The sequence below is a fragment of the Egretta garzetta genome, unplaced genomic scaffold, assembly GCF_000687185.1.
Source record: "Egretta garzetta isolate BGI_Z169 unplaced genomic scaffold, ASM68718v1 scaffold467, whole genome shotgun sequence".
NCBI lineage: Eukaryota > Metazoa > Chordata > Aves > Pelecaniformes > Ardeidae > Egretta > Egretta garzetta.
The window spans coordinates 1,243,277-1,267,796 of record NW_009260196.1 but is presented as its reverse complement, the minus strand read 5'-3'; positions in this window follow the sequence as shown (position 1 = coordinate 1,267,796).

The following is a 24,520-nucleotide window of genomic DNA, read 5'->3' as shown; positions in this document are numbered from 1 at the left end:
AATCCTCTATTGTTAAGTAACTGTGAAACGTGGCGTAGCAAAGGCAACCACCTGCACGTGACGTGGACAGCCAGGGTGCGGATGCCCAGCAAGACTGTTATTTTTGGCAGCGACTGCTATTTTTGACGCTGGTATAAAAATTAAGATGACAAATAAGACAAAATTCCCATAATCGCATGCAAAAATATTCAGCTGTGTCACACAAACTATCAGTCTTCAAGCCATTCTCAAGCACCGAGCTTGTCAAAAATTCTTGTCAGGTAGTTTAAAGTTACTGTGCAGTAGCGGTTCCTGAAAAATGAGGGGGATTTAATACTCCAAAGAGCAGAATTTGCAAAGTCATTTTCTCTCTAAAAGGGGTTTTTACCAACTGTCATTTTTGGCAGTCTGGTTTTGCTGCAGACATAGTAATTGCCTGAAATGGAGGGCAAGAAAGAAACCGATGGGAGGCTCTCAAGACAGAAATAATTTGTTTGGAACAAGGCAAGAGTTCTCACACTGATAAAAATTGCTGATTGCATTTGAATACTGAACACCGTATCTTTTTTTCTGTTAGTGAACCGATGGTCCTATTAATTGTGGTCCTATTAATTGTTGTCCCATTAATTGAACAATTGTAATTGTACAGTAATTACTGCAGCTTCTTCCCATCCAAACTGGTTCTAAACCAGTTTGCCTTGAGGTACACTCACCAGTACCACTGCACTTGTTTGGTTTTTTCGATCGGACACGGAAAGCAGACTTTTGGGTTTGTATTGGGTGAAGTTTGAAGCCCCAGAGAAAAAATATTATTGTGAGCCTTCGTCTTTTCATACGTTCGAAGTTAAAACCCCCTTGGCTGTAGAACCAGATAGGTGTTGTTATTGTGGGTGCCCATGGAGCAGGGATCCGCAGCCCCAAAAGCTTTACCTAGTGAGGTGTTGTATTAAACTTCATTCCTCATGCTTTGAATCGGAATTTGAAAGCTAGATGGCAGTTCCCCACGTTTGCCACATGAAGTATGTGACACCTCTTGCTTGGGGTCAAGAGAGGATCTGTGGGTTGGTATGTTCGGCTCCAGTCTTTCAGCGACCACAAAAATTAACTTCAGCAAATACTCTCAGGAAGAAGAATTTCCAGTCCAATGTACCTAACCAGAGCAGAACAGAGAACGCGGGCTCTTTATTCGCTATTGTGCCTCTCCATTGCCACACGGACATTTGCTGAATACAGGGGACTGCGTAAAACGCTGTCTCACAGTGAGACAATTAATTCCGCAGTATTAATTCTCTCCCTGCCTGCCTGCTGACTGTAGGGCACTGTCTGAACATAAAAATAAAATGCTGCGCATTCCCAAAGTGTTTACACTTTAAAAATAGCAAAATTTGTCTCTCAGACAGCGCGAGAACTAAGAATCTAAATAGGCATTGCACTAATATAACATTCCAGAGCAAAATTTCTTTTCTTTCCTGTTGCACCCATCTGGGATTAATTATGGGTCCGACTGTCCGTCTGCAGACCACTTTGATTTCTTCGAAACCGCAAGAGCCAAGCAGGCTTACAGGTAGTCTGGCTGAAGGGGAGAGTGAACCCCTTCCACTTTTATTTGTTCTTGCATTGCTAACATCTCAGGTCACTTTGATGTCACTTTTTTAGGCACAGGTGTAAGAGAATGGCTAAACTATGGGAGATATAAAGCCATGGGTAGTTGAATGCAGATGCTCTTTATGGCTATGCTGTAAGTGAGCGTAAGGTGCGATGTCGTCTTAGTCTGGGAAACTGGTAAAATCAGTCACTGGTTTTGGTTGCTGATGCTCATTGCCAGCTGAATTTTGTGGTGTGTTTCAGCCTCTTCCTCATCCCTACTCCTGAAGTAAAAAAACTTCATCTCTGCCTCCTCTTTCGTCCTGCCTCCAAATCCATTAGCTCTATTTCTGCATCTCCTGAGCCTTTGCTGCCCACACAGGCTGCTCACCCATCAGCTGCCTCTTCCTCCCTCATCTCTTGGTTTTATGAAGGGTTTCGTAGGCTGTTATCCACCAGAAATTACAACCAGCCGGTAAAAAAGGTAGAAAAAAAAGAGGGAGAGTCAAAGTGACTGTCGATGTCGGCTGCAAATGGGAGAGACATTGGTGGAAGCGTAATTGCTTGGCCTAGGGGAAGAGGTGGCTGTATGGGTCTGAATGAGAGAGGCAAGGAAAGAGCTGGTATTTGTGAAAGGCAGTTGAGTGTTGTCGCATCAAAGTACAGCCCAGGGTCCTTCTCACAGTTCATTGCATGATTCCTGGGTTATTTTAGGTCACTTAGGGAAGCAATTCATATGCTTCAACGTAGATCCTAGGTATGCAAGACATCTGCACGAGGCTGGCAAACATATCTGTGAAGCCAGGATATAACCCTGGGAAGCCCAGGATTCCTGAAGCATCACTGTGAAGTTCCCAAAATAGTACCGGTTGCCTATGTTTGGACAACCGAACCACCCTTCTTACCTCTGCCATCCCACATATAAACCAGGGATAACGGTCTTGCTCTATCACAAAAGGATATTATGAGGTCACTCGACTATTTATGTAGGGTATTCAAATGAGTTTACTCATAAATATTCTGGTCCTTCAAGGCCAGGTTGGACGGGGCTCTGAGCAACCTGACCTGGTTAGCGGTGTCCCTGCTCCCTGCAGGGGGGTTGGGCTGGGTGACCTCTAGGGGTCCCTTCCAACCCAAAACATTCTATGATTCTATGATTCTGTGTTGAAGCTGTCCAGAAAATATCTGTTCCTTTCTCTACAGTCCGTGACAACGGAATCTGTCCGTGTCATAACCTCTTTGAGCTTCTAATGCGCATTTTGCCATCAATGCTGTGCAGGGGGCGTTGCGGGCTAGAAGCAAGGTGTCACTAGATCGTGTCATTGGGTGTCTCTCATTTTCAATGTGAATCATCACGTCAGCAAATCTACTTCTCTGTGCTGGTGTTTCTTCTTGGAAGATACATTTTGTTTGACTTGTTTAATTAGGTGGTGAATGCTTCACAGCAGGAGCTGTCTCTTGCTATGCTTTGATTTATCTCAGTGCAATGAGACCCTCATGCCATTTGGTGGGATACTGCATTACTACTGTATAACATAAATGCAGTGTTCATCCTCAGAAATAGTGGCAGTGTTTGGTTTAGTTGAGGGACAGTAACTGCTGCCTACTGTATCGAATTTTGGTCTTATGAAAATCCATAGCCCACAAGGCAGCCCAGGCAAATTCTGACACCCAGCATACTTTACAGTCTCATAGACTTGAGTATATGTTAAAGTACTGATCGCTCTGATTTACTATCCTTCAGTAATTCTCAAGCTGAGATCACTCAGTGGCTAAAAGATATCGAAAATCTTGATAAATAACCCCAGAAATATTAGCTCATTATTGGCATTAACATACAAATTAACACTTCAGGTTAAAGAGTCAAATAAAGCATCAATGCCCCTTGAAATAGAACTTACAGGCCTCCAATCTGCAATAAAGTAAGTGTCATAACACAGGTTTTTATCAGGTTTCTAAATGGCTGCATAGGAGAACTGCAAGTGAGTAAAAATTTCCAAGGTGGTGGTTGCCACTGAGCTAACATCTGTCTTTTTAAAGCCTGCTTTGAAATAACTTGGCTGCCCATTAGCGTATAGATCCCAACAACGCGGATGGTGCACAGTCCTTTGGCTCCCCGCTCACGCGCACTCCGGTGTTCAGGAAGCAGCGGAAAATGAATTTGGAGTAGGGTAAAGGTATAATAGCAATGTGGTGGCCAGATGCACTGGATGCTAACACCAGACTTCCTCAGCTTTAAGATCGCAGAGCTGAGTCAAACAGAAACAAAAAGTGTCTGAGAGAGCGGGTTTAGATTGACTTGCCTGTAATTCATTGGCCAAACAGAACAGGAGCCTGACATGAAGAAGTCCTCGCCGATGTGCTGGATCCTCTTTGTATCAAGGAAATACAAGAGCATCTTTCTGCCAGCGCCACCATAGCAGTTTCCCCACATGTAATGAATTGATGTCCGATGGTTGCTCTGCTGCCAGACATCCTGAAATGTCTCCTGAATCGCAACAGTGCAAGGCAATTCCCAAACTACCGGGGTGGAGAAATTAATTCATCATCATTGAACCATCTCTAGAACATTTGTCTATCCAGGGGGACTGTGAAGTGCCGGGTCTTGCCTCTTCCAGATGAAGAGGGACAAGGTCACTGCCATGGTCCTCAGTGACCCCAGGGGGGGTTATAACCATTTCTTTGGTTGCTACAGTGACTGGGCAGCACAGTCTCCAATGACAAAACACAAGCCGTCTATTCATCTCTGCTAGGGACAAAAGACATGTTAATTTTCAATATCCCCATTTAATGCCAGGACTGTGGCTGGCATCGAATCAGAGTGAGTGGTGTCTATAAAACAGCTTTCTCCCATTGACTGGCAATGGGTAAACCCGCCTAAACTGATCGTTGAATGTGATCTTACTCAGCATGATGCTCTGAGGAATTCTTAATGCAGCAGCCAGCAGTTCATTCTACTCACAAAGAAGCGGACATTTAGAAAAATAATCCACAATAAGGCTTGTTTGGCCATAAGCTTCTTTAAAGACACAGAGGCAAAGGTCTTTGGTAGGAGAGCTATTGCTCTTTCAGTATATTGGAACAGTGCCTTTAAAACCCACACTGGTATATATAGTCTTTGTGAAAGGTGCCAGGCTGATAAAATTCAGTCTCTATGACTTTATAAAAAAATGAGCACAGACTGAGCAATTGCTTCAGCAATGTGCCTCAAGCACGAGCCAAGCGGGCATCTTCAGGGTGAGAAAACAGGTTAGGGCCTGCCCTCTGTTTCTCCTCTGGAAAACTTCATTACCAACATTTTCCAATTTCTGGTTGGTTTTTTTTTTTTTTTTTATTATGCTGTTGTGGATCTATAAGGACACTTCTGGATGCATAGCAAGAGTCAGCTAAGCCCAATGGGATACGTGAGAGCGGGGTGGCATTACACGTGGTAAAGCAGTGGCACATAACCATTTTGCAGACAGCATTAAAATTTCAGTCATGTCCTGTGACTGAAAAAAAAGAGAGAAGAATTTTAAATAGATCCAGAAATGAGCATGATTAAAGACGCAAGGGTCTTCTATGTTACAAGTAATTTAAAACATTAATATTAATTACATTTGGAGAGGAGGAGAAATATAAACTAAAGGGTGGTATCAAAAAAGTGAGTCATGAACTCCTATTTTGCTTAATAGCAAACTGTTAAATTTAAGCAATTAATTTAAAAGAGATACGGGAAATATTTCTTTATATAGCATATCACGCTGCAGTGTATCACTCTAATGTATGTAAACTGGGCAAATATCTCAACAGAGCAAAATGAATTATCATTGATTGGATTAAGAATGAATGTTGCTTTTACATTAGCTGGGTTAAAACAATATTGCCCAAGCCACCAATCACCACATTTCACACACACAGATTATTTTCCAAAGTAAAAAAAAAAAAACTAAAAAAACAAACCAAAAAAAAGCCCCAAAGCAAACAAATGAAAAGAAATACCCATAAGCCCCTCCTCACCAAGTTCTGTTTTTATAGCTTGGGAATAACACTGAGGAGTTGGTATCCCACACGTCTTCATACTGCCGTGAAACCTATACCCTAGGGGACCAATTCTGGCCAGGCTGGTACGAATGGGAATTTTACCTTTCCATAAGGGAGAGGATCCAGTTGGGAAAGGGGTGGAGACTACAAACTAATCACCATGTAGTCCCTCGTGTTGGCAGCTGCCAGCTAGGGTCAAGGGCAGGGGAAGGGTTTTAGATGTAGGACAGATAAATCAGTATTGGTTTCCAAAATAGCACACCAGGTGCTTTTACAGTAGAATACGTTGCTATTTCTGTTCAGCTGAAGACTCATTGTAGAAGATGAACAAATCTTTCTGAGTCTTCTTGGAGGAATGTTGAATTTCTTTGTTTTCTTTTTTTTATTGTTATTTTAAATGTATTTATTGCTGGTTTGTGAAAGCTACTACCTTCATACACAATAAGCATCACAATATTTTCGCCAATCTACAGATGCGAACATTTCTCGCTGCCTGTGTATGTCCATATGGGCTTCCACCGAAAGTCAAATGGTGCAAGACCTGCAAGGCTGAACAGAAATTGCAGACTTTGTTTCTTTTCAACATCATCCCCTTTGTGGGCTTTGCAGTGTAGATTTTCCTTTGCTTGCTCTGAAAGTCTCCGAGCTCTGAACGTGCCTTTCTCTGTGCCTCAGGATGGTGCAGTTCCTTAGACTCCCCTTGGCTTAAGACCTTCTGGTTCTGAGTTCATTCAAGAAGCTGTTGGCAAAATTTTGTGCGTCACTGGTGAACTGGCTACATTATTTTTATCTCAAAATTGGGAGCTATTGAGATATATGAAAACTCAAAGTTACAAATGAATTGCATCATGAAGTGAATTAACTGAGTATAAAAAAAATCTAGCTTTCACATAAGAGAAAAAATTAGGAAAGACAAACCACCCTCAAATCTATCTACATGATGAAATTTGCAGAAACTAATACTACATGAAGGAAGTTTGTTACTTAGATGTTAGTGCTCCATCCTTATTGATGTCTTTGATGTTATTTATAGCCTTGTTATGAATCAGGGTTTTAAATCAAAATATAGCTGTGGTTTATTTTCATTTTCACTTCAGTGTCTCCTGTCTACATGATCATTACTTCAGAACTTAGCATAATTACATGGGAATAATTAATCTCCAGCTGAGATTTGTTAAGCATGAGTGAAAAGGAAAAGGTGTCTGATTGCTACCTATTTGCTTTTCTGATCTTAGTGGTGTCTGGAGTCTAGAGTGGCCTCTGGAATAATTATGCATTGCCTTGGAGCTGTTGTAAATTGGGCTTACCTGCCTGCATCTTCAGAGATCCTGCACACAGTGAGAAGCCGCAAAGGATAGGTAGAGGTTGAGCTATAACCCCTTCTGTCTGGCTGTCACCCTTTGCTAGGGCCCCGCTGAGATGATGTAGGTAGATCTCATCTGTCCAGGGAATTGACCCATGTTGGGAAGATCCTTACAAAATTGGAGTATACTGGAGTTTCAGGTCTGCAGAGCTATGGAAAGGCTATTCCTGCTTAGCTGCAGGTGGCTGTTGGGGATGATCCCTTCTGGCCTGCAGGCCTTAGGTTTTTTCTCATTAAATCAAATGTAAGGCGAGGAAGAAACCAGACAGGTGTGGTTCAAGCCTGGGTTTTATTAATCTGTGGAGTACCTAGGGCATCCACTCAAACCTAGGAAGTCCTCCGGGGCCTAGCAATGCAGAGATGGACAGAGATGCCAATTCTGGACCAAAGGTTCAGAGAATCAATGTAGCATGTTGTCTTTTGTCTTATTTACTTCCCAGTAGCTTCACCTGATTGTTTTCCAGCTATACGATTCAAGCTACGGCTTGCCTCTTGGCTAACTCTCAGGTATGTTCAGCCATCTCTGTGACAGACCGCCCATCTCAGATGAGCCGCACGCACTTCCAGTGGGATGTAGTTATTGCGAATCGTTATTATTCCATGTCATATAGCACAAATTCCTCTGTTTTCCCAGTACCGTGTACTCCCTCGTCACAATGAAAGGGAGCCTCTTTTCACATCTGTCTTTCAAGCTGAGATGGTGAAGCCCACCCATTCCTTAGTGATTAGAAGTACAAGGTTAAAAGCTTGAGGTCTCAACAACAATGAGAGGGGTTTCATTAGACCTTGGATACCTTTTGTTTTCAGGAGAGACTGTAACGAGTAAGCTGCGATATACCGTAGTGCTTAAAGACAGCCAAAATGAGAAGAGATGACCGCAAAGTCAGCAGTGGAGGAGCTCAGTTAGTCCCGGCCTTGCCGATGCGTTGTTTGTTCACCAGAAGTTATCTGCGTGGCTGGGGATCCTAGTGCTCTTGTCCCACCTGGCAGACTTCACATCCAGGAGGCAGAGCAATATTTGGCTTCACAGGGCTACAATGAACAAACGTGCACGGGGATCTCTGAGCACCCCGGCAGCCGTGAAGTTGTGTTCTGTCAAATTTCCTTCATGCTGTGCTCAACAGGAGTAGTGGGAAGACCTCTGGTGGGCTTAAGCTAAGGCTGCTGGAAAAATTTCCACCTAGGAGTTTTGGGGATGGAAAACAAGGTTTTCTGCTGATTTTGTTTTCAGAATGCCTGTTTTTTCCTTAAAGACTTTTCCCCGTGAAGAAAAAATATCAGCTTTGGAAATCTGAAAAGCAATAAGACTAATCTGGAAATTTCAGTCTGATGGATAAGGGTCAGTTCTTCTTTTTCTCTCCTCTCCTCCGCAAGAACAGATTTAGGAAGTTTTGGTTTATTTCTAAATGAAAAATAGAAAGCTCCTTCAAGGTAGGTAGGGTGGTGCTTTTTAGGAGGCTGAAGTGGGATGCCATCACCCAGGAGAAATGAAGATAATCCTTAACATCAATGTTGAAAGCAGCTACTGTTTGTTTATCTTGCCAAGTTAATTTTAATCCAGATCAGTTTCCTGATCCAATTGAGTGGCCACACAAATGTTTATGTTAACGAATGCTAATTCATCTCAGAAATGAGAGCCTGGGGGAGGGACTACTTCATTCAGAAGCAGTTGTTTTCCTATTATTTTGGAAGCGATGGATTTATTATATATCACAACTTCCATGCCGCGCAGAGTACGTCATCGGTCGATATTCTGACAATAGCGTTGCCTGAAATTACCAAGTTGTCTGTAAAACTGTTTTGTTAGACAGTAAGAATATGGATTGCTAGAGACAAGCAGGTCATCCAAGAGATAAACATCTTTAATTAGTCTTGTCTTTTTGCTCACAGATAGCCTGGTAATTAATATTCATAGTTGACTATCATGATCTTTTAATCAATAGATCATTCATGAACAAATCTACTGTGAATATTGGCTTTTTTACAGATGAACTAATACATGAGTTATGTGATTGAGATTATCAGATAGGACACTGTATTTTTACTGTACTGTAGCAATATTAATTAAATTTATTATCACAAGCAATTGGGGAAAAAAACAACATTGGGAGTACAATCTCTCAGGAAAGGTAGCAGAAAAGAAAGGAATATCAGATACTTCGGTTATCAAAAGTTGTTTTATGATAGATAGAAAAGGTGGATGAATAGATCAATCGATCGATCTCGGAGAAATACACAGTTTCTAGCAGAGGTCTAGCTCTTTTTGGAAAATGCTTATACCACCAGTAAAGCCCATTACCTTGTGAAGTCTGCCTTATTTTAGACATTTCAACAAGAAGTTGTTAAACTACACCATAGAAAGTACAGGAAGTAAGGAAGGGGTTATCATTTACTTGCTACCCTTTCTGGGTGACTGTTTACCAGAATCCACTTGGTCGGATTTCCAGGGACATCTTGGGCTTTTACGGTATTTTCAGATTACATTATCCTAGTTACGTTTTTCTTCCCTCCATGTTCACAGAAAGTAAACATATGCAGGTGGGTTTGATGCCATTTATTCAAACTAGCTTCTAAATTTTTGAACAACCTCTATCAGAGCTCAGATAAGAGATTATGGGAACCCTCCTCTTTCTATTCTTTGCAGTCAAACATTTCATAAAGCGTCTCTGATACTGCAAGTAATCATACCAATTATTGGCACAAAGTAAATGAGTGTATTTTGTGATCCAAGCGGGATACAAAAATGATCCGAGGGCTGGAGCCCCTCTCCTATGAGGACAGGCTGAGAGAGTTGGGCTTGTTCAGCCTGGAGAAGAGAAGGCTGCGGGCAGACCTGATTGTGCCCTTTCAGCCCAGAGAGGTGGTGGAGGCCCCATCCCTGGAAACATTCAAGGCCAGGTTGGACGGGGCTCTGAGCAACCTGATCTGGTTAGCGGTGTCCCTGCTCCTGCAGGGGGGTTGGACTAGATGGCCTCTAGGGGTCCCTTCCAACCCAAAACATTCCATGCTTCAATGATTCTATGATTCTAAATGGATGCTCAGTGGCTTGTCTTGCTGACTTGGTAAAACACTTAGTCATTTTGGAAATGTTTATACACTTGTACCACTAAAGGCCTGAAACATGCAGTAAAGGGAATATCTGTTGTCTGTATTGAGTCAAGATTTTGTTCAGAAACTCAATAATTTTTTTTTTTTTTGGTAATTGATGCTGTGGTTGTCTTATTAAGATATCTGTTCCTGCCTTCATTTCACATTATTCTTGATATGACATATCTCATTAGATACTCTTTTGCTGTCATTAATGGGAACACTGCACTGAATTCTGAAGCTGCTCCCTTTGTCACAGTTTCTCTTGTAATATTAATGGCAGTTAAAAATAACTAGTTCTGTTTTATCTGTTTCCTCTGCATCGCCTCCTGTGTGTGCTGGCTGCATTTTTATTTGTGTCTGTGGCAGACCGTATGGGTCTCCTATAGCAATGAATTCACCAACTGAATATTCTGCTCTTTCAGATAAAAACCTCAGTTGTTCACTGAGGAGTGCGTGATGTAGATTTTTTCTTTCATTATGTATAAAAACAATCAGGCTGGTGTTTTCTACGCTCTTCTCTCTGGTAAAAGAGTCATTTTGTTCTTACAGACCCAGAATAAGCTTTAGAAAATTGAGGTTTGTTTTAAGTAGAACCGAGTCTCATTTGCTTCGTTGGGAAACCTGGGCAGCGGAGTTTTAATAGCGCCAAGGTCTCCGGAGAATGGTGTCCCAGACTATCTACACAAATGCTTCTAGACCTCAAAGTGGACATGGGATAAATCAGAAATGCTCATGGTCCTGTGCAGCCTGGGATCGGGATCAGCTGTCATCTCCTGTCGGGAATCGGGTACCACATGAAATTTCACAGCCAGGGGCATCTCCGGAGCAGCCAGAGTTCAGCTGAGATTGTTGGAGACAAGCGTTTCTCGATGTTACCTCCAGAAACAATTCCGTGGGTGTCAGGGTGCCATTTAGTGACAGATAAATAAACTGACAGCAAGAGCCTCTTCGCCTCCCAAACCTTACAGCTGGCAGAAAAACCAGCAGTCGCCAGAAAGGGAGTATGAAATGCATGCAAGTGAGTGGGTTTCAAAAAGTCTTTTTGATAACGTATATCTGCATGCAGAATTGAAATGATAAAATAAGTGTTGCAAGCCTAGCTGTAATATCTCTGCAGTCATTGTGGGGAGGGAGGACAGCCACCATCTGTGAACAGAGGTGTGTTGGGGCAGGACTGGAGCAGTTTATCACCTTTCTCCACGTTAGGGCTGCTTTAATGCCAGAGCAGCTCAAATAATAGCCAGAGGATGTGCTACGCTGAATTGCACAATACCCTTAAAATTTTCCTGCAGTCCTTTTTTCAAAAACCTCGTGATTATTTTGTGGGTACGCATTACTGTTGAAAGATAATATATTTAGAAACAATGCCTACTTTATTTTGCTGCTTCAGCCAGAAGCACACTGGATGGCCTCGGTGCACATCCCTAATCTACAGCTGTAGATGCCTGCAAAATGACGTGAATATTTCGTTTTGCTTTTTCAGACTAAGGCGTGAAGTCATATATCCCCCTCTTACCTCTTTCCTTTCCTCCCTCAGAATACCCTGCCTATAATTTTTCTAGAATAGAAAAATTTTAATTGACCTGCTAAAGTTTTTTTTGCTTCACGCTGCAGCAAAGGAAGTCCTTAGCAGCATAGGCAGTTCATTAAGCTCTTTAATTCTGTCTGCTCTCGTGCAGCACACGGCTCCACGTTGCCGTCTGTGGAAAAATCAGCACTGAAGCAAACTAAAAGAGGAGGGGGAAGGGCAAGCTAAAGTCTGACACCAGTGACAGAAGACAAGATCAAATATAAATAGATGTGAATCACCGCCGTGGCATCACTAGCGGAGGAGCATGTCATTTTTTTTTGTTGCAGAAGACACTGCAGATGCACACAGGGGGTGAATTCACAGCAAACGCAAATCCCTTCTTGGACAAAAAAAAAGCCAACAAAAAAAGAAAAAGCAGATTGTTTCTTCGTTGTCCAGGTGTGGTCTCCATATTATATACAAATAATATGAACATTACCTACATATGTACATGTGTATGTATGTATATATAAATGCAGATATATATCAACTCATATAATACACACACATATATCTATATAAACTCCTTAATCCCATGCACTACAGAAAATGTCTATCATTTGGAGATGGAAACACCAAACGCCTTTTGGTGACACAGAGTAAGGCTGGAAAAGAACATCCTGCAATCAAAATGGGGGTGGTCTCAGAAAGGAAAATTGTACTCGTCTTCCACAGAGACCAAATGTATACACAGTAGGCAGGGACAGGAAAATGCTCTGCATGCTGCAGTAGCTCAAGTTTATATGAGAAATTTTAATTAGAGAGCAAATCCAATGTTTCAGTAGGCTGCAATTGCAATTTTAGAATTTTCTTGCTTCAGCAATTCCAAATATAGCCCTCAAGACATCCAGTTTCTCTGTAATAAGCCTATGGTGAAAGTTAACAACGAATACGTATAGTAAAGCCACAGAGCATCTAGGAATAGAGCCTAATAGTCAGCATCCCACCAAATCCCTCCAAATCCCTCTTTCATTGCCTTCAGCTTTCTCTCTCTCCATGGGATAGCTGGCAGGGTTGGCGCAGAGTGGGGAGCCATCATTTGGGCAATTCCCAAATTAACGATGTCGCGTAAGGGGCAAGTGGGCTGGTGGGGAAGGGTGGGGGGCTATCCGAGGGGTGGCTGAACGGTGCTGCCTGCGAGCGGGGCGATGAGAGGCGAGGGAGCGCCCGTAGCCAGATTTACTCCAGCGGGGAAGTGGGCAGACAGTAGTTACCTTGGTGGTGATGCGCCCGAGCTGCCAAAAGCTTCTTTGGTGCCCTGTATGACAGAGCCGAGAGCCCTTTAGTAAGGGCAGTTCTACTCCTGAGTGTCTTCACATATGCGTTTTAATGCACTGTGTTATAAATTCTTATGTGCCTAGAACTTCGGAAGAGTCCTTGTTACCGTGCACTTAAAATAAACCCCAAGTATTCGCATAGTCAGAAAATGATTTTTCTATTAAAAGTGAAGGTTTGGGTCTGTGTGAGCCCATGCCCAGCCTGGTCTCCAGCTCCATTAATCCTGCTCTGGACACTTCAGCAGCACTGAAGGAGCTCTCCCAGGGCCAGGGGAGGCTCCCTTTTCGACAAGGGGACGAATCCATCCTCCACATCAGTCCTCCCTTCTGCGATCCCTCGCCCTGCCCGCGCGAACTGCCTGCGCAGTCCTCCACATCAGTCCTCCCTTCTGCGACGAAAGACGCAGGCACCACCAGAGACGTAGCTGAAACTTCTCTGCAGCCCCATAAGCCTCAGCCATATTTTTTGTCTCTGGGGGCTGGTGTTTCTGACATAATTTAAGGCAGCCCAGCTCTAGTCTGAAGGCCAACACAGCTCAAAGCCAGCTTACAGCCTGCTCCCATCTCCACATCCTGGGTGGGCACTGAGATATTAGTGCTGGGGGCGGCAGATGACAGGGCAGGGGGAAATGTTTTCATTCCCAGTTCTCCCAAAAGGTCTGTTCAAAAGAAAGTAGCATGTTTACCGTGAGATGGTTTGTGCAAAATTGGCAATAGGTTCTTCACGTTGCACAGTGAAGTTGCTATTAGGAAAGCAAATGTAATTAATGGCTCGTTTTCCTAAGAGGTAATTTGCAGCAAAGAGACAACGTTACTTCAAAATTCTTGAAGACTCCACTTCTGTGCCTTTCTAAAAAAGTGCAGTTGTATCTGATGAACCCCCTTTTCAGAAGCAGGTGACAAATGAGCAGCTGATTTTGCAGCAAAGCTTACGTTTAAATGGTTGGGGGGGTGTTTTGCCATAGCAAGGGTGACTCCTTCAGTCTGGGTTATCTGTGGATGGGAACTCATAGTCTGGCTCCTGGGTTACACAGGGGAAAGTCACTGGTCCCTCCTGAACGTTCAGCATCCGAGTGGGCACGGCAGCTCTGGCATGGTGATTGGCATGATGAGCTGGACTAGACTTGATAAAGGGTGAGAGGAAAAGATAATGAAAAAGGAGATAGTCTGTTATCTCGGGTCTTCTAGAAGCTGGTATGATCTGTCTAGAGTGGTGGTGGTGTAAGCTGTGCCTGGGGTCTGAGCCCAGGTTTCAATGGGCCTACCTTCCCGATCAGATGTTGTGGAGCAACCGTATGGGAAGGTGATGAGGCTAGGAGGCAACAAAGGCTACAGGGGTGATTTAATTACTGTCTTCAGCCTCCTAATGGGGAGGTTACAGAAAAGATGCAGCCAGTCTTTTCTCAAATGTGGGCTGCAAAAGGAGGAGAAGCAACAGTGGGTCATGGTGCAGCAAGGGCAATTCCAACTGGATGTCAGGAGGACAATTTTCATAGTGGTGGTGATCAAGCACTGGAAGGGGTCACCCAGAGAGGATGTGGGATGTCCTTCCTTGGGGACTTTCAAAACTCCTTTGGACAGGTCCTGAGTGACCTGACCTAACTTCAAAGTTGGCCCTGCTTTGAGGAGGGGGTTGGACCGCTCAAGCTGCAGAAGTCCCTGCTAACCTGAATGATTTAATAATTTTGGTATTTTAACCACTGTTGAGACACATGACCCTTACCTCTGCCAGGGTCATGCCCAGATGTCTGCATTAGAGGGAATAACATTGCTACCCGTCTGCATCTATCAGGTGGTGGAGAAGAAAGAACAGTGTACCAAAGAGAGAATATCTTCCGTGCAGCTATCACACTTGCATGCTGCAGCACCTTTCCGCCTCATTTCAGGAGCAATAAATGTTGTTACAAAAGTAGTCTGCCTTTTTCCTTATCCACAACCAGCATGTCAACACCATATTTAATTTACATTGCTCGGAATGCAGCATTTCATCTTAATGAGTTCTTTTCCCTCATATCTTCTCTTTATGCTTTATGGGAGAAATGATTTTGAACCATTCCCATTTTCTCTCCGTGACCGCTGGCTGTCAGCGTCTGTTGTAGCTTAAATGGTGTGGGACAAGGTAAATTTAAATCCAACCCTGCAAATGGCTGTCATCGACACGTTACAGCCTCAAAGTCATTTAGAGGATTCGGAGCAGCATAGCAACAAGCAATGGTTAGAATAGGAGTCAAGAAGAAACCAAGTTAAAAACAGCGCATGTTTTGGGAAGCCACTAAGGGTGACCACACCTAGGCCACCCCATTTTCAAGTGCACCACCTTCGCTAACAGAGGAGAGAGATTTTAAATATACTGTCCGCTAGGGTGCTGCATATCTATGGCAACACGCTGGCTGTATGCCCATATTGTATATTGATTGTGTTTTGCATGTGATGTGGTCAGCTCCGTGGGGTTATTTCTTATTTAAACCTGCAGGAGAAGACCAGAGAACCTTGAGAGAACCCAGCGATTTATCGACTCATGCATTTTTTTGGAAGAGGGTCACTACATGCCTGATTCACCCGCACAGCCCAGAGACGGCGTGAGGTGATACTGCGCTGGTGCGCTGGGCAGGGCTAGGAAAGGCTGACGCAGCCCTGGGAATGTACGACACGGAATTCGTTTTAACACATTAGTTGCGTAGACTGAGAAAGATGGAAGAGTTCTTGTTAAACAAGGTTGCTTTTTAATCTGGAATGGTACCCTTAGTGTCCAACACAGTTTGAAACAATTTAATTGGGGCTTCCCCCCGCCTGACCTCAAAGCACAGCCAAAGTAATAATAAAAAAAAAAAGCTGAATGAAGTTTAAAAGCTTATTTAATGCAGTCAATTCCTGTCAGAGGCTTCCTGAGTCTTCAGCTTCTCCCATGTCTATGAGTTAGAGCACTAATATTTTTGTAACCTTGCCTCTGGTTACAGTACCTCCAGCGCAGCTTTTCACCATTGCTTGGAATTCACTGTAGCGAGGTGAATGCGCTCACGTGAAATGTAAAAAGCAATACTGACCCAGCCAGGTCAGTAGGGCACTGATACATTGCATTCAGTTTTGCTTTGGGGACCCTCCAGGAGAGGTTTTGGGCTGAAGCAATACCTATGTGGGTAAGGAACTGCCCATGCAGGGCAGCAGGGCAGAACGCTGCCAGTCAGCGCTGCAGAGCGAACCGTAAACGTGCTATCTGGGCATGCGTTTCTCATCCCGTCGTGGCGCTCATATGCAAGATGTACAGGCACGGACATGCTCTGGGACTCTCCTAAATTTAGAGTTTGGCAGACTTTAAACTTCTCTTCTACACGCTGCACTATATTTAGAAGCTGTGCCTCCAATGGCAACTCCTTTCCCCTCTATTCCCTGCTTTTACACCTTTTGAGACATATTTATACTTTGCTCTATACTGCCTATTGACTAAACACGCGGAGGTATACTGCTTTAATGATATTTTTTGTAGCAAACTAAATCTTCAGATATGAAACTACAGCTGCTGCTTTAATCACTAGCATAAATACATCACTGAGACCTTCTCTTGGTGTTTGGTCCATTAATCCATTGCAAAGACCAAGAGGTCTTTGAGACAACAGCTGTGGACTTTGAATTTCTAGTTAATGTAGCTTAGGTAGGACCCTTCTGCAAGCCCAGGCTGTTTTTCTCAGTACTGCTCCTCACATGCTAATGGCACAGAAGGTTTCACATCCCCAATCCATGCTTTCCCTGAGTGCCACAGCTATTTACGTGACCCTGTTACAGTGGGAAGTGTTTAGGCCATTGAGAAGAGAGTGGGGGAAGCATCTTCAAGCCGTTTCCCAGGACAGATTCTGGTCCCTCTGGTTGCAGGTCCACACTCCTCTCACATCACACTTTTTCCTTCCCTGGGACTTGAGCTCTTCCCTCTGCTCAAATGTCAAAGTTCTGGTGCTTTGACAGGTTTTGACCAGAAATATTGCCGTTTACAGGTATAGTTTGCAGGAGTATTTCAAAAAGTGTTTTGTTTCGTTTAGTTTAATTCTTTTAATGGAGTTGGGGGGGGGGACCTTTACATCTTCAGCCTCATTTAAAGGCCGTCAGGGAAACCTGGCTCACGTACTCCTAGAGCACCCTGGAGCTCCTTACAGCATCTGTTTTTCTTAGGGAGACAGGTAGCAACCGCTGGGAATGTCTGTGCATGCCGGAGGAGAGCGCCAGGGGTGTTTCTGAGGAGCCCCTGCCCCGCATGCCGGGAATGGCGCGTCCCCTCCGAAACCCAGTGTGCCGGGGGAGCCTGCACAGCCAAACTCCAGTTCTTCTTTTACTGAGCTGGGCTGGTTCTGCAGGGAGGCCTCTGTCTGCTGTGGCCAAGAAACTCTCCTTTCCCCCTCGCTTCTGCTCTCTGGGATTATCTCGTTAGGGAATAATAAGGAGGAGGGTGCCAGCAGGCTGTTGTTACATGGTTTGGGCACGTTGCTTAGCCTTGTGCCTCAGGTGCCTGCGAAGGGTGCCAAACCCTTACTAATGCTCCTCTCAGATTAGGTGCTGTTAGCATGAAATAGCTGATTAAAGTTACGCCTCATCCCTTTCTCATTCAACATTTCCTTCCCTGAGGAAAGGAGTCTGTATTGACATACGACGCAATGGGAAAAGCTGCTATTCTTTTCCTTAGATATCTTAAAATATTTAGTTCATTTTTTTTTTCTTCTCTCCTTTTTCTTCTCCTTCAAACTCCCAGGGCTGAATGGAGCCCTACAAGACATGCAGCTCTTGCCCGTGTCCAGAGGGATCCAAATACCCCTTAAACAGCAGTCCGAGTATCAACAACTCACAGCAGGGCAGAAGAGGGCAATTTAACGCAGCAAGCAGATCAGGCTGGAAACATAGGAAAAGCTAACTTGTTTTTTTTTTTTCTCCTGCTGCCACTAGTCAGTCTTTCTGCCATCCTTTCGCTTGCTCACAGAAAGGTGGCCCTATGCGAGGTGCCCATTTTGGAGGATGATACGGAAAAGTTCTGGAGGATAAATACCAGGTAGACATGTAATCTTAAAGCAAGTATTTTTGAACTTTAATCAAAGCCTTAGTCCTTTGCACAGGAGAAACAGCATCCGTAGGCTTTGTTGGAGCAGCTTTCGCTGGAGTCAGGGGACACCACTGCAGAAGTGGGTGCTGCTGTCTCCAGGCTGGAATTTCCTCCTACTCAGGAGCGCCCAGGGGTCCCAGCTGGTCCCGGTCCCAGTCTCCTGGGAAACACAAATAAAGCCCCAGGTCTTCAGTCTGGGTCACAATGAGAAGTTCCCTTGTGTACAGCTGACGTGGGAAATGAGCTTCTGCTTTTCTCAAGCCAGACACATCCTTGTCCAAGGAGGGCTGTTGGCAGCAATGGTATCTGAGCTTGCTTTGAGAGAGAGGTGAGAGGACCTCCCGCCCTCTGCCACCGCTCTCCCACCAGCGCTGCCGGGCCGGTACTGGCGAGGCAGGACACTCGGTGTCTGCCAGGTTTCCCAGCTCTCCCCAGTCCAACCAGCACCAGAAAATGACTTCAGCTGCCACCCTCCATGAGTTTGAGGGGATCACCTCGAAGAGACAGAGAAAGCACAAGCTCCACGCTTGCTACTGAAACGCTGTGGCTGAGGGTGGTCCAGAGGGCACGCCGCACATGTTCCAGGGAGAGAATGAAGGATTTATTTTCTTCTGTCCCTAGCCCAGAAGTTTCACAACTAATAAATTAAATGAATACTTCCAAAAATGAAAAATAAAAATCTCTGGCCCACAGAGCTCTGAAAAAGAATCACATAATCTTTCAAAAGATTTTTTTTTTCATAGTCATTTATTCAGATAGCACCCAATAAAAATGCAAAGCTGGATTGTTTTGAGTGGTGGGAAAAGTTTTAGCTTAGAATAACATTAAACAATCAAAACACAGTAAAAGATAAATACCTGGAGTGCAATTACATTTTGCCAAATGCAGACACGGCCATATATATATCTGACACCTAGAGCAGTTTGGAATTGTATGATCCTGTAATATTTCCCAGATAATTAAATACAGCTAAGATTTGTGCACTGCAGAACAAGCTGAGCCCCACTGCTGCTCAGGTACTCTGGATGCTGGGGGGGTGCGTGTGTTTTTGCAACGAATGCGTAAGGGAATAATAGTGGTCAGTGAAAATCGGATTATGAAGACAGAAGAAGTCAACAGAATGCTGACTTAAGTTGGCACTTAAGTGGTCATCTGTACAGTTTTTTCTCCTTAAAATACAGGAGATAAGGAAAAGACAAACAGGTAGGATAGTTTATACCTTTCAGATTTACTTTTTCAGGGTGTTTTCAAATTCAGAGGGGAAAAAACCCAAACCCTGCATGGGTCTTTCAGTTCTTCTGAAAGAAGACTGTCAGAGTGGCTCCAAAGAATGTTTATCAATATTGTGATAGACGATTTGTATGTGAATATAAATATATATATATAAGCCCTTTTTTACCAAAAAGCACATAGACCTGAATATGAAATGAAATGAAATGAAATGAAATGAGGGTCTCTGCATTCTGCCTAGGTCCAGAGCCTGACGTTCTGAAAGCTCTTTATCATCTGGAAAGGGGAATCTCTCTGGTTAGAGGATAGTTTATGCATTCCATGTGCAGCACCCACTCTTTCTGAATTGCCCTTTGAGTGAGGACTGCATTTCAGGTCTTCCCATTTTATCCCCCAGGTAAGAGCTCTAATGACTTAGCTACAGAGTCATGCTTACGCTGTGAAGAATAAAGAGCAAAGACAAGAAGCAATGCACTTAAATTGTAGTAAGGGAGATTAAACATTAGCAAACCCTTTTAAAAGATAAGACTGGCAAAGCACTGGAATAGGTTGCCTGAGGAAGTTGGGAGGCCTCCAACCTGAACAATCTTTTAGAGCATCTGCTGGAAACGCTGTTGGCATATTCGCTCCTGCCCCAGGGTGGGCCGCGAGAAGGTGTGGAGAAGGGTAGCTTGGTAAATAAATAAAAGTTGTCTCAAAGAAATGGTCTGTGTAGTCTGTTGTGTGCCTTTTTGCTGTCATTTGCAGAGTCTTTATCGTGCAGTCTTCACACTACTGAGGTTCGAGGAAGATTGCTTGAAACAATGGATTGTACTTTCAGATTCTGCTATAAAATTGTTCCCCCATATTGTCTCAATATGTTTATATTTGTGTGTTATATATTGAGAGATTGCACCTCTAAACACACTCAAATGTTACTCCCGAAATACACATTCATTTCCCCAGAAAGTGGTTGTCATCAAAGGTGCAATTTTTGACAATGATTTCCACAAAGTGGCTATTTTCCATATAGAAGCTTGATGCAAGCTGCTAACTTGGTTGACACAGGCTGTCAAATTGCTACCAAATGTTTAGTTACTACTGAGCTGTGCTGAATTAGCTGCTGTGAGCTAGAGGTAAAAGCTCTCTTTCCAGTCATCCCTCTGCCTTCCAGAAGACAGGCAAAAAGCACAGAGTGCTTCAGAGTGGGCCAGGAGATTTTTCTGTTAAAAATATTGCTCAGGAAATGTGGAGATGACACCACCATTTTTGTAAGAACACATCTTATCCTGTGAGAACACGTCTTACCCTGACATTTCCTAAAACTTTTCCATAAAGCTCCTATTAGGAAAGGGGAGATGAATGGAAGTGAGAAGTAGGGAAGCTGTTGACAGATGAAAGCATTAACTGCACAGCAAAGCTACACAGGCTTCGCTGTGTTGGCCCATGGCAAGAGAAGGGATGTGTGTCTCTTCTTTTTAGACTGTAGACATTTCCCTCCCTTCAGTCGGATTTCAATACTCCACCTTACAAGGGTGGAACTCCGTTGGCTTCAGCTAAATTATTACTGGTTCAGATATTGTTATGCTTTTGGTGACCCTCCAAATTCAGTTTAAACCAGTGAGTTTTACATGGCTTCCACTCAAACCCATTAACTGGCATCTATTCAGTTGAAACTTGGTCAAAGCTTGACATCACCTTAGCATACACTTGTGAATTTGCAAAATATGAGTGTTGGGTGATACATGTCCTCATCATTTCCATTACTTCCTAATGGTAGGTGTGTAATAAGCCAAACCTTCTGTATATAAGTAAAAATAAATCTATTAAATCAGTTTATATTTGATGCTATACCCATACATTTTTTAAGACTATGCTACTGGTCTGCATGCATTTTAAGGCACAGGAGCACTGTGCTGCTGTCCTGAGAGTCCTTATGGACCAAACACACATCAACAGATGCTTAGCAAGCAGCTTTTGTCTTCTGTAATTTTTCTCCAGTGAACAATGTTCAGTTATCTAGAGTTTTCCAGAAAGAGACTTCAGAGCTCTATAGGAGAACATTTGAAAAAAAGAAAGAGCTTTTCTTTTCAATGTATCCATTTAAAAAATGGAAGCAAGGCGACCAAAATGTACTTGAGGAGTTCACCTTCCTGATTTCTCTTTGACTATTTGTGCTTACATCAAAGATGAAATGCACAACTTACTTACAAATCCGCAGTAACAGCAACCCTGGATATTTGGAGGATTGCACCCTATTGTTTATCAGTGTGTTGCAACTCTTTTTTTCCAGAAGGACGTGGGAATCTTTATGGAAAGTTTGGTAATTTAATGGATTAATAACCCTCCTCAGAAATTCCTTGATAAGTGTAGGAATATAGGAAGGGCAAAACTAAAATCCCAGAAGCATAAATGTTTATATATTCAGTCATTATGGAGTAACAGAATTTCTACTGTGTTGCATGAAATCCATAGTATTGCAGATTAAGATAAATGGCATTTATCAGGTCCACTTCCACTTTGGTTGAATATGATCAACAACCTGTGTCAACCTGGATGAAAAGCAAGAATTACACCTCCATGAACATTTTATGCTTATTTCTGTGCAAAATATCTTGGCTGCATGCTGGTGGGCTCCCTGCCTAAAATGTGTTATCTGTTGGACACATAGCCCCTTCCTCTTCTCATGATGCAGTATCTGCAATGGGTCTCAAGGCTCCTGAAGATTTCAGGGAAGGATGATGATGCTCACTTCTTTGGCAGCTTCTTTCCCCCAGCACTGCCAGGCAAGCAAACTTACGGCTGTGCTGGGTTTAGCACTCCCACCTTCTCCACGGAGGCAGCACCACTGTGCGTACTGGGATGGGAGGATGGAGCTCTCTTGTTGCTGACAGCTCTCCAGAGATTCCCAAGCAAAGGTTTGAGAGCCAGCAACATGTAAGCAGGAAGATGGTGGAGGTGAAGGACAGTGAGGCTGTAAACAAGGAGAAAATGTTAATAAAGTCCAGAAATATGACTCAAGGGAAGCAGATGTGGCGGAGAGGTTCTATTTAAAGAGAGAAAAAAAAAAAAAAAAGTAGGCAGGAAAAGGCTGATGGGGAGTCCAGAATGAGAGCGCAGGATCGTGAACAGCTGTCCAAGTGACAGGGCTGCCTGACAGCTTCTGGGGGTAAGTTCAGGACCTTCTATCGCTGCAAACTGTAGCAGTTTTCTTATTTAGTGCCCGGCTACTTGCTTATTTCTCCTGCTGCCTGATTGCTAATTTAGATATTTTTTTCTACAGTCTGGTTTGAAAAGCTGTGGAATACATCAGCCTTGTTTGAAGAGGAGGATTATCGCAAGGATTTCCCTGAAGCACTCCAGCTCTCCACGTGGTGCTCATAATCCTTCCACAACATGCAACCTGGCAAAGTATTACAGAAGTGCGCATCATTAATACGGCAAAGGTAGCAAATCTATGAAGAAAGCAAATCTCTTTTCCTCTCCCCTCTTCCTTTCTTTCAAACTCCAGCGTTAAGGATAGGTCAAGAATTTTGCAGATGGGGTTATAAACTTAATGTGAAGCTTTAATCTAGAATACGATGTATGGAAATATGCTTGTAATATATGTGCATGGGGATTGTTTTTATCAGAGGAAGTATTCTTCTGCCCTGGGGTTTTTGTTTGTTGCTTCAACTGAATAAAATGAGGCTGTTAATTTTGAAAGCTTTAAATGACGGCCTGAGCCAAGCCTAACTTGATGAGGAAGAACTTTGTGATGTTGCTAACCATTCTTCCACAGAATTTAATAATACGAATAATTACAGGAATAATAGAAAATGCAAGTAGGCAGCGGCATCTTTGTCAGCTGCTTTTATAAAGAAGCCAGAAAGCTCTGCAAGGAGAACGCAGGGGTAGGTATGCTGGTAGATGGTCCTGCTCTGTACAGGGCAAGGGATTTAAGCCTTGCTTTTCATCAGTTCATACCAGCACTTAGTTTCATCTCCAAAAGCCAAAAATTTTGGTGTCATGCACCTCATTTCTAGCTACTTGGAGTCTTTAATGGAAGTCTCGTTCCTTGTATGGAAGCTATGGTGCTTTAAAAAGTGTAACTTAGCCATGTCCAATGCTGCTCTGCTTTTATATTAAACTAAATAAAGATGATCTGGTTTAACACTTACTTTCCTTCTGCTTAGTGGTTTGCACCCAAAATTAAAAAATGTTAGTTTTGTATGACTGCATTTCCCTGGACTCATGAACAATCCCATGGCTTTTGCGCGCTCTGTGTTACTAACAAGAGACACGGCCCTAGGTGAGCTGGATATTTTACTCAGCATATACTAATTTCAAATCCATTGCTTTTTTTCCCATGCTTAGCCAAATTTTTGGCTGTGTCAAAGTTTGGCTTGTGGGTTGAAGAGTATGTGCCTGGCATGCTGGGGAGCGCTGGGGGAAGGGGGAACAGCTGAGAAACATATGGCTCAAACCACCTTTTTGCTTTCCTTATCCTCAAGAATTGCAGGGGCTGTAAGTTTGGAGCACCCCCCAGGGCTCTTTTAAATTGCATCCAGCTGCAGTGGCCTCTAATGGGAATAGTCCATCATAGCGGTCAGCAGCGTCAACACCGCTCCCAGCCGCAGTTCCAAAATATGTGGGCTGTTGGCTGGATTATGGCCATCCCCAGTGGCTGTAGGTATTGTTGTTTCTCCAAACATATCGCTGAATGTTGTGCTATTGTAATAAAAAAGTAAAGAGAGAGCATCGTGAGCACCCCGTATTAGTGAACCCTGCAAGGCGACACAAAATGACAAACCAGACTGTAACCACAATGTTGTAAAGAGACCTTACTTCATAAAGGGACTTCAACAGTGTTTACAGTGCACGTCGCAATATATTCTTCATAGGATTAAGGTTGCCCAAGTGATATGTGCATGACAGAAAGCAGCAAGCAAATCTACTGCATGGTGTGCCAATCACAATTAAATAACATGGGGATTACTCAATCATTTTCAAGAACAAGTTAACAATCAGGGAGCAGTCACTCATTAAACCACTTACAGACTTGAAATAGCAGCTTCTGAGCCTACTGTAAACATGGATTTTTTTTTTTTCCTAAACTGTTGTAAAACACGAACGGTGACAAACACATTATATGATAACACAGGAAAGATGTCATAAACGCTAACTTAAACTGAAAAGGAGCAAATTGAAAAGGCTTGGGTTGTTGAGGCACCATCATCTAAATCTAGCACAGGATCTGAGTTAAAGATGCTACAGCATGAAAGGTCAAAATCATCCAACAGCTTCTCAAAAGACTCGTTTTTCATGGGATATGAAGTCTTTCATGGGAGCTTGGAACCTCTTTC